Below are 17,918 nucleotides of genomic sequence, written 5' to 3' on the forward strand. Positions count from 1 at the left end.
CCTTGGGATGGGGAAAGTGGGGGAGGAGGAAAAGTGCACATTTGTTGTGCTCTGTCCAAGATGGAGAAGTGTGCGCCTTACAGGCGTACTTCATCGATGCCAGCAAGCCCTGGAAGGAAACAGGAGGACAGGCCTTTAGGCAGCGAGTGACCGATAGTGGCCAATTCTCCCTTCGTGACCCCCCCCCCCCCCTTCTGCAGCCGACAAAGCTTATTATGTTGAAATATGATTACATGTAAATGTAAAAAATAGAAATTAAAGAAAAAACATTCAACAACATGGTGTCTGTTATAATATGATTTTAGCTGGGATTTAGCAGGAATGTAAAGTTGGCCTAATTGTTGTTTTGCAGCGGATTTGTGTCATTATGGTGAAAGAAGTATACTGCTGTGAGAAATGAGAAATGAGAATGCGTGACTAGTGGAGAACTCATTGGAACTGCAGCCAAAAAAAGCCGGTACAATGGGGCTTAATAGCAAGTGGCAAGGCTGTTCTATAAGGGCTGTGACGTCACTTCAAACCAAAGTAGAGGGAACTGTATGCGACTCGGTGAAAATATGCAGAGGAGTTATGATAGTGGTTGTGCTAAAAACAAAGAAATAGGCAGAGAACAAAAGAATTGCAGACACACTGCCGAAATTGAGGTCATTTTTACACCTGCTGCTGCCACAGCATCAGCTGTAGCTGCTCCTGAACTTGGGACAGGCTCTGCTGTTGAGGAAAAGTTGAGCCTGAAAACTTCAACAAGGAGTTGCATCAGGTTCGGCTATTGCTAAGGTATTGAGCCAGAGGGGCGTAAGTGACATTTCACCAACTTTACAGGAGAGCCAAAACAAAATTTTGACCTCTACTTAATCAACTATATTTATTTACTTTTAACAACAACATCATAACCATGAACATAGTTAAATGAGGCAGTCATTAATTAAAAATATGATGTCATGTTGACATACTGAACATATTTTAAAATCTGGACTCAATACACCCACACACCAGATCCTGTTCATGGACTTGGACCTCTGCATTCAACACTGTGCATATTGACATTCCTCCAGCAGCTCTCCAACCTTCAGATCCACCCAGCACTTACGCAGTGGATTAAATGTTTTCTACTGGACAGACCACAGCAGGTATTTTTCTTTATTCTATATTTAAGTCTTCAAAAATCAAGAGATGAGCTGTCCAGTCTCAGCATGCGTGTATCGTCTTGTCTTGTTTTTGTCCTGTTTTGTCAAGTCTTGTCTAATGTCTGTGAGAATCACTATAGCCACGCCAAAGATAACTTTCTGTTTCATGTGTAACAGACAATTCAGTTTTATCTAATCTAATCTAATCATACCAAGTACACACACACACACACACACACACACACACACACACACACACACACACCATGGTGGAACTCCAAAAAAAATCCCCCCAGTCATTGTGGCAGGTAGATTCTAAAATCTACCAGTCATTCACAATTTTTACCTGTCACCATTTTTACCAGTTCATATTCAACCGTTCCAAACATTATAATGCCAAGTAAAATACAAGTAAATTCAGTTATTGTGAGGCCAATAACTCTTTTCATTACCAATTTGCTTAAACCATTGATGTTGGATGCTGTCTATAATTCAGCATTAACCTGGGCGCCTGTTCGCTTATTTAATGCTTCTAGTCAAAGAGAACATTTTCACCCGCCAAGGTGTCAGGTGGGTTGACATATTTCACCCGTCAAAGGCCGAAATTCACCCGTCATTGGCAGGTGAACACACACACACACACACACAAACACACACGCCCGCACACACACACACCTCACTCCACATACACACCACACATCATGTCATGTAGTCATGTAGAATCAAATTTCTCCCTCACACACACACTCAGATCTCTATCTCTTTCCCTTGTGTTTCTGCGTGCGTGTGTTCTGTGTGTGTGCGTGTGTGTGTGTGAATATACCGCATATATGTGCATGTGAATAAATATACAGGGAAATCAGAGGTTGAAGAGTGCACAGAAAGGGGTACACAGTCAGGTTTTTTAGTTTTTACAAGCAGGTCACCCATGATACCCATGGTACGGCATGATTCAGTTGTATCAAAGATTTTCTTAGTAGAGTAAGATAATTCAAACTCCGCCCAATGCAAATGAGTGTGCTCAAATTCGGTGTCCTAAGGGGGGCATTGTTCCCTTCTTCTTGTCTTTCTGTGGCATTTGGTGACAGCTTGAATAAGATGTGCGCTACTACCATCTACAGTGCCAAAGGAACTCCATTCATTCTCAACCTAAAGACTCCAAATGGTCTGATAACCTCAGGTCTCCTAAAGGGCCGTTCACCTGACATCACATGGATCCAGGAAAATTCATGGCCTCGAACCATTTTACTCTACTCTACTCTACTCTACTCTGTGGTTGCATGTTGAAGGCTCCTGAAGTAAGCAGGTGTGAAGTAAGAAGGCTCCTGAAGTAAGCAGTGGCCGTCTTCAATTATTCCATCACGTCAACTTATCTTGCCGGAAGAGATCACCTGAAGTGCCCTGTATGCCAGATAGCCAGTCCAGGTCTGGGAGCCACAGACACAAATGAACCTTGCCCTTCTACGGTGTCACATTCTGAGAAATGAATGCAGTGGTTTGAGAGCAGTTGACAGGAAGAGAGTTTCTCTCTCTGCATAGGCCTACATCTCGTCTCTCTACTCTGAATCAGGGGTTCAGCTAAGGACAGGCTGTATGGCTTTGATCCTCTCAAGTGTAGCACGCAGACAACATGACACCAATCCATGCTTTTCAAGTTCTCATTTATTCTTGAACAAAAAAAGCAATTAATATTGATGAACATGTTCACTTTGTAAAAATGTGTCTTTTTTGTACTTACCCACTCATTTTAGTTAAACAGTTGTGGGTTTTTAAACTCTTCAATAGTTTACCATTTATATCTTCCTGTGTGCCATGCTCTGTTATGCTTAGGTCCGGAATAATCACCCTCATTAAGGACCCAGCCAAAATTTATTCTCATTTGCTCTTTTGTCCGAAAAGTGTGTTTTTACACCACTTTATAATGAGCTATATACCAATAGTTTGCATTTAATATAATTTTAACAGTAATAGCTAAACAGCCTAACACAGTGGTTCTTAACCTGGGGTGCGGGCACCCCCTGGGGGTGCGCCAGAAGTTTCAAGGGGTGCGCGAAATGTTGTTTTCGTTGAGGTTGTGACCAAAATTCTGCTTGCAAACATTATATTTAGGGCAGAATAAGAGCAAATGAAAACATATTTTGGTCCCCATTTAAAGTCATTAAGGTATTGATTAATGTCTGAAGCAAGAATCATTGTAATTAATAATTTTTTAGTGTGTATACACATGTAGAAGTTTGGGTTGGGGGTGCGCGGCTTGTCTTCGGCAGAAGGAAGGGGGTGCGTTAAGAAAAAAAGGTTAAGAACCACTGGCCTAACAGGTACCTCACCTCTACACGTGTTATATTAAAACTAAACAGTCCATGTTATCATGAGTATGTCAAAATGGTACAATGTCAACATTGGACTGACTGTCCATACCTCCTCTGTTGCATATACTGTTGAATTTTTCGCCATTCTACCATAACTTTAAAACCATATGTGTTTGGCTCAAAATCCTGCATAATTGCATTAGTAAAATAAAGCATGTTTACAGAGCTCCGGAGTTGATCATTTCCATCTATCCTCAATGCCATGTGCTGGCCACCGATTCGCATGATCAGAACTGAATTATCCTTCGATACAACAGGTCTTTATAGTAAGCATATTACAGACACACACAGTTCTCATATCTAATCTATTATTGGTGTGTGTGTGTGCAAGCAGCCATGTTCTTCTATGTTGTACCGAAGACTCAGGTTTCTCTTCGTCCCTCCAGCGTCCGCCATCCTTTATCTAAACAGTTACTGTACGCACACACACACACACACACACACACACACACACACACACACACACACACACACACACACACACACACACACACACACACACACACTTCCACCACCTTCCAAGTACCTTCTTCAACATCACAGACATACACTCACACATGTACATACATAATGACACCAGAGATGGCTATACACAAATACAGATGAATCATGACATACACATACATAAACAAACTGACACTCATTCCTTCTGTCACTCATTCCTAAATCGGTCATTATGGCAATAACAGCCTTTTATTCTATCTACTCCATTCATACATACTGAGATACTGCATGGGACACTTTGCTATCTCGTCCATATGCTTTGCCATCAAGCAGAGCTATCCACCCTGCTCCTACAGTAGATTCATGATTAGGGTTAGGTAGCATTAATAACATCAATAGCAATATTCGCATTAATAGCAATATTCACATTAATAGCAAGGCACCAGCATCTCCTTGGCAGCATCTCCCAGTCTGATGATGTGTTGATGTGTGTTATTTATATAATCTCAATGCCACTCTGTCTAGTACATTAAGTCTTGTTTCAAATAGATTGTGACACAAACAAGTAATCTCCAATTTACTCACTAATATTCTGACACATAGAATATCTGACTCCACATTCATACTAATATCCATACACAAAATACCTGATAGACTAGAAGCATTTCCAGAAAAGGGCCCTTTATAAGGGTGTTAGAAGCATTTTTTAGTAAAAGTTGGGAACCTAGTTTTCTAAGACAATTAGAGTACCCTGAATTCAGCTAGCCTGGTTCCCAAGCTGAATTTTGAGTTTTTGACCATGAAATGGGCAAAAAACAAAATGGCCGCCGAAATTCTTGATTTTGGGCAGAATACGTTAGAAAGTATCACTTCTCCATGGAAATAAATGTGCAATGCTCACATATTTGCATTTAAGATGTATTCCTACACTTACACAAAGGCAAAATGTCATGGCAAAAAGATAAAAATTACTATAATATCCTCGTAAACTGGCATTCAATAGCAATAGCCTCCGTAAAGCACATTATCATACACAATTGTCATTCAATAAGATTTGGAAAGAAAAAGAGAGAGAAAGAAGATAGTATTATCTAAAAAAACCTAAATATTGGAACATGAATATGTCCCCGGTCCTTTGAAGGAGATGAGTGAGCCATCTCTATGGGAGCACACTCTCACTGTACGATTAGCTGAAGACCTTTGCAATCACGCCAAAGGTCCAATCAACTGCGTCGTGTCCACGGGAGCGGGATGTCCACGGGAGCGGGATGTCAACGGGAGCGGGATGTCCACTTTCTCAAAACTGAAAATAAGCCACTTTGATGCCAAACCTCTCTTCAGCTGTCGGCAAAGAGGGTGTCTTGAGAGATGGCTCACTCATCTCCTTCAGAGAACCGGGGACATATTCATGTCCTAATGTTCTCTTTCAGTCGAATCGTTCGCATATCTATGGGAGAGTTACAATCACTCCCGATTGCTGGTCCAAACTAGGCAGAACTCCAAGAGCCTCCTGTAAGGATAGCGTTCCTATCACCCTACAGACAATCAGTGGTCGTGCCCAGAACCCTATGTTCCTGTGGCAGCGTGGTCACATGTAACCGGTAGAACCGAACAAAGGTGGCGGGGTTGGCCCAACCAGCCGCTGCATACGTCTGAAACTGCTGCACCCTTGAAGAGAGGACAAGATGTAGAGACCGCACTGGTAAAGTGAGCCCTAATCTGAGCCGGGGGTTGGCGACCCTTGGACTCATGTGCCAGGGCAATGGTTTGAACCAACCATTTGGAGACCTCTATTTTAAAACTGTGAGCCCTGTAGAGGGCTTGATGAAGCACACAAACAGCTGTCCTGTTCATGTACATGCGTAAGGGCCAAAACATACCAAGGCGGAACGGAACGGTCGCAGGACGGACGCGGTCTTTCTGCTTAGTTTTGGCCGGCGTGCTTTTCTCTGCTTTGCACACTGACAGCGTCGGCGTGCGGGGCCAGTCCTGTTCAAAACCCTCCCCACAGCTAAAGCTAGTGTGCTACTTTGCCATTCATTTGAATGAGACACCGCCGTTTGCCGGCGTGAAAAATACGCAGGAGTTCTATTTTCCAAATGCAGCGTGGAGCCGGCTCCCGCGCCGCTAACGCCCGACTACCGCCGGTTGGTGTGTAAGGACAGATAGGTTTCAATGTATTTTCACCCGCGCCGGTAAAAAACGCGGCCGTTCCGCAACGCTTTACCGCCTTGGTGTGTAAGACCCCTAAAGCGTGCACAGGGCACAAGTTGTGTTGTCCCCTCTCTTCCACGGATCTGAAAGGTGGTGTGCAAAAGCAGTTTGGAGAGACCCCTCTTGGAGGGGCTCGAAAGGGGCCCCACACATAGCCTCCAGTACTAGAGAGATATCCCAGGTGACGTAGCACGGGGCGTAAGTATCTAGTGGATGGGCACTCAGAGTGTTGGAACTGAATCCTACATGGCACAATGAAATCTCTGCAAAGTAGACTTCAATGGTAAAGCATTGTCTCCCCCCAATAAGTCTTGTAGAAAGGACAACACCATCGGTACTGAACACTGAGAAGTTGTCTTGTCGCGTTGGTCACAGTAGCGTTCGAAGACATACCACTTTATACAGTGTCCCAGTAGATTGAGCCCTGGCTCCTTGAATTGTCCAGATAACGTTATCCAGAAAATCGGTTAGGTTCAAATGTTCCCTTGCCAGACTCATAGGGGCCACCTGACTCGAACCTGCAGGAGAGAGGAAAGTAGCAGGAGGGGCCGAAGCCCCTACGCTCTCAGCTGAGGCCCCTGAGCCCCGTGGGTTAAGGTTGGACAAACCCTGAGAAATCTCGCCTCCTTGCAGGAGGGGGAAAAGGGAGGCGTCAGACGAAGGCGCTCGTGGTGTATTATACAGGACATTTGGAGTCTACAAGCGCGCCATGAATGGTGACGGGGTGCGCTTTTGTGCCAAGCGCAATGGCCTGCGGTGATGGCCAAGGGGCTCCGAGGCAGCTGCTCGAGCTGGGGAAGCCACATCAGCCACTAGGGTGGTGGTCAGTCCCTGCTGTATGAGATTGTCTGTGGTGGCAGGGAGTTGGGATGAAAAGTCGTCCACCTTAGGCGGGAGATCGAAGCACTTTGCCAGGGGGGAGTCAGAGTCTGACTCCACTGAAATGCGTTGCATTCTAGCCTGCTCTGTCTCAGAACAAAGAGACAGAGCAGGCTTGAACTAGTCAAGCTCTCGTAACTCATGTCGTTCAGGGTACTCGTGACCTCAGTCAGGAGACGAGAGTCCAAGGAACTGGGTACGCACAAATGTGTGTAAAGAACTTTTACTCCGTATTGTTTCTAATCTGCGGTGAGTAGGTTCCGTCATTGTGAAGTTTCTTGCTGCCATGGAGGACACTGTACATTCCATATGTTTGATCTGCAATGTGTGATCTCAGGTTAAAAGAGAGTGTCCACCTACACAAAGCTGAGGCTGTCTCGGTGATCGCAATGATGCTCTTTTATTGCCTGTGACATTTACCCACTTCATAGCCTGATCAGAATCTGGCTAAACTTGTATGTTCCTGTCCAAAATGTGAAGATATGACAATGCATTTGTATTCAGAGTATCAAAATGTGTGCAAAACGTGTGCAGTAGCGCATAGTAGGACTATTGGCAAATACAACGCAGCAGTCTGTTGTTCCTTTGATGACAGTGACTGATTGAACACTGACCAAGAAGTCTTCATGTCTAAGTTTTGACAGTGCAAGAAGAAAGCTAGGTCTTTGCTTGTTTAGCATACTTATGCTCCTCTCCAGATTTTCCAAAGCATGATTCAGCAATGGGTGCTGAAAAAGTTGGTTTGAATGTCCTAGGAGTAATCCTGAGAGGATGTAGTTCCATCAGGGCATTTGGCACATTTAATGTAGGGCCTATGTCTAGTGGACACCTCATATCTTTAACAGAATCATCAATTGGTTGGCCTCTCTGCCATGCTGCCATTTGTGTTGCATGGGAAGTATTCTTCCCATCAAGTGTTTCATCCAGGATGTCAATGTTATCACATGTGTAGTGGATGAATTTATCTGCCGCAATGTTTGTTGGAATAATGGCACCACTCTCTTGGTTCAGTGTTTTTACAGTGCTCTCAGCTAAGGAGGATCTGGACTTGGAGGACCTGGTTGTAACTCAGACAATGACCTGCCAGGTTGAATTGTCGTATTAGGTCTTTTACCCAATAGCTTGATGAAGAGTACAAGCAAGACCGACATGTTTCGGAGTCCATTTTTTGCCATCACTGACACAATAAACAAGGACTTAAGCCTCATTCAGAACTGTACTTTGAGCAAGTTTTTCCTTGCTACCAATTCCATCATCTTCAAGAGATGTCTGGCCACTAACAATCAGGCTGAGTAGCATGTATAGACTATCTCAAATGTATGCAATAGTATCTTATAAAATATGTAAAATATGTCTGAACATTTTTCAAAATGACACAAAATAACTTGTGTTATATGTAATATCATGGTGTCATCTAGCGATTTCTGGACAGTTTTCAGAGAGCTAATAGCAACTTTAAGTGATTTTTTGGAAACACTAAATACTGCACATTATGCTAAGTATTTCTAAAATACTTATATCAATTTTCTTAACCATATAAACACACATAGGTTACAAATATCTTATTAGAAAAGCTAAATATTTGAAACGTTTAGGCTAACACCTACAATATTAGCATTATTAGCATTCTAGAAGCTATTTTATACTTTTTAAAATCCTCTATAGTAGATACATTCATCAATAAATATTATTGGGACACAAAATGTTAGAAAAGAGCATTTATTTCCAAGTACAGCAATACTTGGTAAAAATGCTCTGTCAAAAATAGCGTATTTTGGCAGCCATTTTGTTTTTCAAATTTAACTGTCAAAACCTCAAAATCCAGCTTGGGAACCAGTCTAGTTGAATTCAGCACACTTAAATTATGTTAAGTACATAGGTTCCCAACTTTTACTAAAAAATGCTTCTAACATTCACAAATATGAAAAATGACTCCAACTCCAATTTAACATCATTATTGTAATTATTATTATTATTGTTGTTGTTATTAGATCATTATTATTATCCAAAGGGTAACTTCTTAATGATTGAACTTTCCTGCTACTATCTAGCTCATATAGGCTATTTACAATACACAATGGAAACACTTACAAAATGTTATGTGCACCTGGCTGCCATAATCATTCCGCATGCCTAGCATGTAACATCATGACTATTGGCTCCCAATGTAACATTACATTCGTGGGAACTCTGTGGATGGGGTCGCAAAAACGTGGGAAAGAGACAAACTTTGAAGTACAGGTGAAAGTGATGCATGGATATTGTGTCATGAATGAAACGGGAAGTCTTTGCATCAGTCAGACTGTGCATAACAACTCTGACCTCGATCAACTTCACAAGTGTGTGTGTGTGTGTGTGTGTGTGTGTGTGTGTGTGCGTGCGTGCGTGCGTGCGTGCGTGCGTGCGTGCGTGCGTGTGTGTGTGTGTGTTTTGGGTGGTCATGTATTGTAGCCTACTGTATAATATATTGTTTTATATACTCCTTTGAATTGTTTTACATGATGTGGACGATGGTAACAGCAACACCAATGCCCATCATGATGTGAGTAATGACAAGAGCTGCTAAAATGGTACACTCTGAAAACACTTAATATGATTGTATTACGTTCATTATGTGTTCTTGCTAAACTTGCACTGTCGAAACATGTCAAGTAAAGGAAAGAAAAAAAAACGTTTACATGTCTTGAAAATGAATGACTAAATACTGACTATGCTGGCAGTGAACAACTAACCACAAGCGCAAAAGCATAAGGCCTGAGAGAAAGTGCACCAACACAAAACGAGATGGGGAAAGCACCCCAAAAAGTTTGAGAAACACTGCTAGAGAAGCTGAATTGGTTACGCTGGGTGCCACACACTGTCGCATGCAAGAGAGTAGGAAGGAAAATCGCTTCATATGACTGTGACATTCAACAGGGCAAGTAAACATCAGTAACATATGGTTCAATATCAGCATGTGCAGGCTGTGCAGGGTTGCTTGTCTGCTCATTTTTGCACGTGTCGCATCTGCAGGTGAGTTCAATGTTGAGTATTTTTAACATTTATAGAGTATATCTTTGATGGGGGACTTCCTGAAAGCTGACGCAGTTTGCAATGCAAGTCTTAAAGCCAAACAAAACGACATTGTGATTATGTGCATCGATTGGGACAACTTCACACTTCTCAGTCATCATGTTCAAACTATGCACTAACCCTATCTCTAACCCTGATATACATGCAATATACGGCATACGAAAAATGCTTAGGCACCTTTATATGACATTATGGCATGTTTACAATACCAACCAAAGAACAAATGACTCCATGTTAATTTGTATGCTGTTTATTTTCCATAAACATTTTTTACAAGCAGTACAACTGATCAAAAATAGCCAAACATCCACCGCAGAGCACTTTGAACACTGAATTCTATGGCAGAACACAAAAATGAGAGTAAAAGGTAGCAATGATTAATTACATTTTCCAACAAAAGTTTTTTTTTCTGGTAAAATTGAAAAATGATATGACTCTTTGTTAATGGTTGGTTTTGAACAGGCAACCCTTTGTGAACGGTTTTGAACCGAGAGCAGGAAGAAAAATCGCCTCATACGTGACTGTGGTGTTCAACAGAGCAAGTAAACAACAGTAACATGTGGTTCAATATCAGCATGTGCATGCTGTGCAGGGCTGCTTGTCTGCTCATTTTTGCACCTGTCGCATCTCCAGGTGATTTTAGTGTAATGTATAGTGTAGTTTATATGTTATTTATGTGCAACCATTTCGAGTATACACTCTTTGATAAGGGACTTCCTGAAATCTGACGCAGTTTGCAATGCAAGTCTTAAAGCCAAACAAAATGTCATTTTGCTTTTTATGTGCATAGATTTCGACAACTTCACACTCATCAGTCATCATGTTGGTCAAACTATGCAGTTACCCTAACCCATTATACAGCACATGCAATAGGCCTATACAAAAAAATATATGTTTGGGCACCTTTATGTGACATTGTTTTGGGACCACGTTACTTGACATGGCCCTGCATAACACATTCATAGCAGCTGTTAAATACTTTGCATGCAGCATTCATGAATGTTTCATAAGACATCAAACCAAAATTTTCAGACGACAGGACAGCAAATTGTCAAAATAAAAGTTAAAGGCCAACTTCCGATAAAGCTCAGTTTTACTCACTCCTTTCGAAGATCGGACGGTCACCCCAAGTTAAACTCACTTGCAAGGCTCTCATAGCGGTGCGTCAACTCTCCTGGCTGTGTTTCCCGGTGTTTCCCAATTTACATAAATAATGCAGAGAAACGAGCGAATCACGAAAGCCTTTCTGTGTTTCGTCACGTCGAAAGAAGGCGTTGCCCACAAAGGTTTATATCGACCCATTTATCTAAAAACATGTCGAGTAATTTTTTCTGCTTGTTTTCAAAACAAGTAACGTCTGGTGGCCCGAAACATAGCTTAGCTTAGCTATCAGCTGGTTGCTACTCTCAGGTACACACACAGCACAAAGCCTCATACATAAAGCCAGCTCACTCTGGTTGCTCCGTGCCTGCAGCAAGCCTAGGGGTCGCTGTCGAAAGAGCACTGCCCTGAATGGAGCCTGCAACCCTCTGCTGGCGCCCCTATAGTGCAGTACCACCCGGGGAAGTGGCGACTCTGTTTCCCATTACATTCTCTCCAAGAACTGGAGGACTGAGCCAATCAGAGACGCGTTTCTTCGAGAGCAGGAGGAGTGAGCCAATCAGAGACGCATTTCCACGAGAAACGCGGAACACTCTCTCGTTTCTCCACAAGCCACCTTGCCAGCTTGCAAAAACGTCTTGAAACAAAGCAACCAGAACATTTTTTAAAACAGGACCAACGCGTAACACATTCAATAACAATGGGGAACACGGCAATATTAATTAAATGACGTTGAGAGGCCATCTTTAAACAATTGCAAAGCAGCATTGGCGTTTTGGTTCTAAATGATTGATCTGGGTCAATGATTTACTTCCGTGCCAGGGACAGAACATTTGAAAGAAAAATAATATTTGCTTGACCATATTCAATGACGCAGATTGGTTGCAATCAATATGGGTTCAGAACAAAAACGGCAATGCTGCTGTGAAATTGTAGACCTTTTATTTTGACAAGTTGCTGTCCTTTCGTCCTTCATCTTTATTATGAATGGTTTGGCTGAGAGGTTCTATGGATGTGACGAGAGAGTTCACTAGCAACTTTTACAGGTAGTACTGCACTCTAGGGGCACCAACGGCGGAGGGCAGGCAGACTCCATTCAGAATGAATGGTGCGCTCGCTCGACAGCACCAACTGTTGGTGAACTGCAGGAATGGGTCTAATAGCGAGTGAGGCGGCTGCTTGTAGACCGGCTGTGGGTTTGGTATGAATGTCTTGAGAAGCGGTCATGAATGTGTCATGCAGGGTGTATAACAGCTGCTATGAAAGTGCAGGGCCAAGTTAGGGCTGGGCGATATGAGAAAAACTTCGATTTCGATTTTAATCACGATATGAATAAAATCACATTTTTAAAAAAATACATTTTTTGGGGGGGCAGCATGAAGGGCATGAATCCAACACATGGATTGTGAAAAATGGTACAAGGTATGACACCTAGAAAGGACTTTATAAAGGCTGGTCCAGGGATAATAGCAAACTGCACAGAACTGCACACAAAAATGGATAATCTCAAGGAAGAGACTTACACAAGTTTATATTATTGCATAATACAATATAGCCTACAAAATATCTATAAAGGAGGAAAATGAGAGATAAATGCCTAAGGCAAATATATTTAACCACAAGAGGGATAACTGTCTAAAACAAATACCCTTAGCAAGACTAAAGGTGCAATTGCCTTGCAGGGGTACTCAATTCAAAGTCCCAGAGGGCCAGTTTTTCCAAATTCTTCCCAATAACACACTCACACCCATAGCAGATATTTAGTTTCCATTGACAGGATGGGAGAAAAATTCTCTCATACAGGGCCCCTATTTTCCTGGAGCACTGTGGGGGGATGTGCCTGCCTTGTTCTCATTGCCACCCTTCAGTATTTTTTTTAAATGACGTAAGATTGTTAGCCTATATTGGCAGACTGCATTCATAAAGATTTATTTCTTAGTGAAAAACCAATAAGTCTGAAGATAACACTTTTCAAACAAATGTTGATTATGACTTTGTTTATGCAGCTCGCAGCAGAGAGGACATCTCAGGTTTTTTCAACAAGAAAACAGCACATTTGATACAATGTTGATTATATGCAACAGCTAATAATAAATCTTCAAGTTGCTCAAATCTTTGTAGTCTTAAGAGGGGCTTAACATTCAAAACGAAATATTTGGGAACTGTTAAGAAGTATGAACAGTTTATCAAGCAATTTGTTTTTAAGTAGGCCTACCACTAGCTAGCTGTCAGCAGAGCTCAAACACAATTTGCCTTCATTTGTATAAGCAACTAGCTAGCTAGCTACAGCTACTGTTAAACCAATTTGAAGTCCTTCAACACACTGTTTACAATCAAATGCGGGCCATTACTTTTTAAAACATGGCATAGAGAGCTTTGTAAATCATTTATTTACAGTCACTGATACGTCCTTCCCTTGTAGTCTACGTTTACAATCTCTGATGCCACCCTCGTAGTCACTACTGGAGCACGGAGAATCAGACTGGGGGGGCGGGGCATGCTAGGCTTCTTCGTAGCGCCTGGGGCGCGATTTCAAAATAAGAATATAAGGGTTTTTTTGAATGCGCATCAAACGTCTAATTTATAATCGTAGAAAATTTTGACATCGCGATTAAAATTGAAATAAAAAAATCGTCCAGGCCTAAGTCAAGTCAAGTTAAGTGATACCACAGTGGGTTTACATACAGTGTTCAATCTCGCCCTCCAACCCGTGCCTGCAGTTCACCTAGGGAGCGCTGTCGAGACAGCAGAGCTCATAAGGCTGGCGCTAATAACTGACAATTGTGCTCGCTGTCGGCTGAAACTTGACAATATTACTGTAAGTTCTGAGAAACCAATGTGGATTCAAATGAAATGTACAATAACCTGGGAGTTATGTCCTTCTGATTTCTTACAGCTTTGGCATTTATGAGTCAGGCTCCGCTAGCATCTTGCTAACAAAATTGCTTTACGGCCGTCGTGATCACAGCAATGCAGCCGGCCGACCAATCCAAACGCAGTGTGTGAAGCCACTCGTGACGTCATATTGACAATAAAGACGTATTTTACAAAGATCCAGTGAGTTTAAACATTCAAAATAAGTGCTGTTTGAAAGGATAATTTATCCTGCCTTTGGGAAAAATAAATCGAAACGATGATACCAATTCTTTCCCAAAGCAATGGCAGCATCTGTGGTTGAGCTCCATGGGACCCCATTCATTCTAAAGGGCGGGTTATGCTTCCTACTTGTGCCACAGAGTGAGCTTGTCGCAGCCATGATGCAGTTAATTTTGGTTTATGCCCTGTTTTGCAGCACGGTCTGCGCGATGTCATTCCAGGCTCAAACTGCCTTCAATACAAAGAGTAACATAAACGTGTCGGTTGTTTTTTTCGCTTCACAGACTCGACGACAATGAAAATGAAACATTACATCTTTATATCACGTGCATGTTTGATCGCACTGGCAGCCACCGTGGTAGTTTGGAACAAAGAAGTGGCTCATTTGTCGAGGACGAAGCGGAATGTTTCCTCGTCCTCGGAACCACTGTTCAACTGTCCAAATAACTTCAGCGTGGTAACTTGCAAGCGCACGTGTTGTCTTTGGTTCGTGTAAATAAATCAAACGACAAAGCACGGGCAACTTATTTAATGAAGAGCTCACAGTCCGTAGACCGACGAAGGTTAGAACAAGGAAGTAGCTTGTTCTCGACTCGAGGACAGAGCAGGCTGGTCGAGAGGACCAATCAGATAACTATTTTCGCACTTCACGCCGTCGCTCCCTGCGTCGAGACACAATTTTGGGGAGGTGCCCCAGAGTACCTGCGTGATGGGGGGGGGGGCTTCACTCCGTTAACTGCGCGGCTCACTGCATCACGACGCAGGGACGCTGATCTCGAGGCATAAACCACCCTTAACAGCCTCTTCGCTCCTTTGCGCTCCTCTGCGCTGTCTGGATGGCGCCACTTAGTGGACAGTACCACCCGGAAAAAGTTGCGAGATTTCTCTCTCGTATTACCCATAGAGTGCGTTTTAATATGCAACCTTGCCTCCTCCACTTGCTTCTCGTCATGATGACATCACTGTCAACAGCATTATATTTCAATATCTTGCAAAAGCTGAATTGTGAAGTATTTTTCTCATTTGCAATTGGGCTGGTGAATGAAAAACAGTCCCTCAAAAGTTGTTGTGGCGAGGCTGACAGCTGGGAAACTTTATCGTTTTCTCCACGGAGGAGGAGCCAGGAGGCGGCACGAGGAGACAAGCACAAGTGGAGGAGGCAAGGTCACATATTGGGATGCACCCATAGATCCTCTCTGGTGTAACCCAGTGTGCATCCCAATATGTGACCTTGCCTCCTCTTCCCAGCTGTCAGGATCGCCACAACAACTTTTGAGGGACTGTTTTTCATTCATCAGCCCAATTGCAAATGAGAAAAAGACTTTACAATTGAGCTTTTGCAAGATATTGAAATATAATGCTGTTGTCAGTGATGTCATCATGACGAGAAGCAAGTGGAGGAGGCAAGGTCCCATATTAAAACGCACTCCCAGTGTTAACAAAACCAACCAAAGAACAAATGACTCCATATTCATTCGTATGCGGTTTATTTTCTATAGGCCTAAACAATATTTAACTGATCAAAGTGTTCTGCAGTGGCTGTATTCTATAACACCAGAAACAGAAAATGAGTGGGAGAGAGAGAGATGGGGGAGGATTGGGAAATGACCCCGTCCAGACTCGAACCATGGGGCGGGCATGAAAGCCCAAATGTGGGGGGCTTAGCACCAGAGAGATATCATATATATACATGTATTCTATGATGTCTATGCTTAGTACGTTGCGCCACAGCGCCCCCTCTTTAACATTGAATTCTATGGCAGAAATCAATAAAATCAGAAAGTCAGTAAAAGGTAGCAATGGTAATACTTCACTTATTCAACCAAAGTTTAAAAACAAAATAATATTTTTTCTTGACTCGAAAATGGTGCTACTCTTTGGTGATGGACAGTTGTGAACAGGCAACCCTTTGTGAACACTTTTGAACATAATCAGGGGAAATATCCAACATTATATTCAACAAGTCCTGGGACATACACCAGATTACATAGAGTACATATGGGTCATTTCACGTGAAATCAGACGCTTTGGGACCCGACCGATCCGGATTTCAATCATACTTGGTGTGCCTTTTTAATAGCAAGGTAGCACCCCAGAACTGCATTGGTTTGAATCTGACACTAATATTAAGGGAGAAACAGACTAGGAAAGGTTCACATGTGAGGGTAGGACACTATACATTCAGCCTTGAATATATCAGTCAGTGTTAGTCACAAAAAGATGTCTGTGGTGTTGTTTGAAAGCTCTTTTCTGGCTCTACATATTACACAATCAGATTGGAATACAACAACTCTCAAAATATGAATTATGATAAATTGAAAAATTAAAAATTGAATATCTAAAAAAGCTATATTTTAAAATGGCCAGTTCCTTGTCCAAACGTAGCCGGCAATGTCATTAGCAACACCTCAAATGCTGGTGTTTGGTTCGTTATTCATTTCAGAGAGAATTTGACTCACAAATATGGCATCATGCAGACCACTTACTAATAATATGGTAATACCATAGTAGCTCCACATGACAAAACAAAAACAAAACATAAATGGTCACTGTCCATGGTCCCAGGTTTCAGAAACTAAGGCAGATGTCCATTTATACACACCAAATGATGATATGAACATTCCTTCTCTGTGTACCTGTGCCATCTTCCCTTTACCGTACTTTAAAGAGATAATCAATGGCTACACTCTCATTTTGTACTCTACCAGTGCATTTGAAGCAGCAGCTGTGTCTTTTGTCTTTTGTAAATTTGTTTCCAAGGCAAAATGTATCAGCTAAACTGCTGAAATGTAGTAATTTCCAAGAGTTTCTAAAACCGCCTGTCAGAAAAAAAGATGTTCAAACCCCTGTAAGTCTCTACTTTCAAATGGTACCAGCCACTTCATGATAGGTCAAAGTATGCATGGACAAAGTATGCACAGGAACCATTTACAGGTAAGTAGACATTGTGCAAAATCTCAAAAACACTCAAGAATAGCCCTTAAAGGGACACTGTGCAGGAAATGGTCAAAAAAGGTACTGCAACTATGCTGCTCATTGAAACTGGGCTGCCTATTGCCAAATTTGATATTTACATGAAAGTTTACTAAGTAATTAACAAATATTTTCAAGTATGGTCCAAGTAGAGTCATTTTTGCAGCTAAAAATGGCTATTTTTGGAAATTCAAAATGGCGGACCATGGAGAAGATCCCCTTTTTCATATATGAAAAGTGCAAATTTTCCAGTCATAATGAATACCTAGAATTTGACGGTGGTGGTAAGTATTCATGAAAAAGGTAACATTAGTGAATGGGCAACATGAATTCTGGAAATAAACAACTAAAAATCTCACACAGTGTCCCTTTAAGGGCAAGGGGTTAACAGTTGGTATTTAAGCATCAGAACGATACGATAATCGCTCCCATTGCCTCTCCTAATTTCATTCATCTGGAACAATTAGATTTTTTAAGACCTCTGAAATCCAAGCTACAGTAGGCCTATCTATGTTTGTCTCTGTGTTGGGGGAGAATGTGAAATGAAGGGGCATCATAAACTTCCTAATTCATTGATCTGAAAATATTTATGTGAATTTCTTTTGCAGGCAATCGTTCTCTGCTGATTGTCAAGACATGCATA

The sequence above is a fragment of the Engraulis encrasicolus genome, unplaced genomic scaffold (genome assembly GCF_034702125.1).
Source record: "Engraulis encrasicolus isolate BLACKSEA-1 unplaced genomic scaffold, IST_EnEncr_1.0 scaffold_294_np1212, whole genome shotgun sequence".
Classification (NCBI taxonomy): domain Eukaryota; kingdom Metazoa; phylum Chordata; class Actinopteri; order Clupeiformes; family Engraulidae; genus Engraulis; species Engraulis encrasicolus.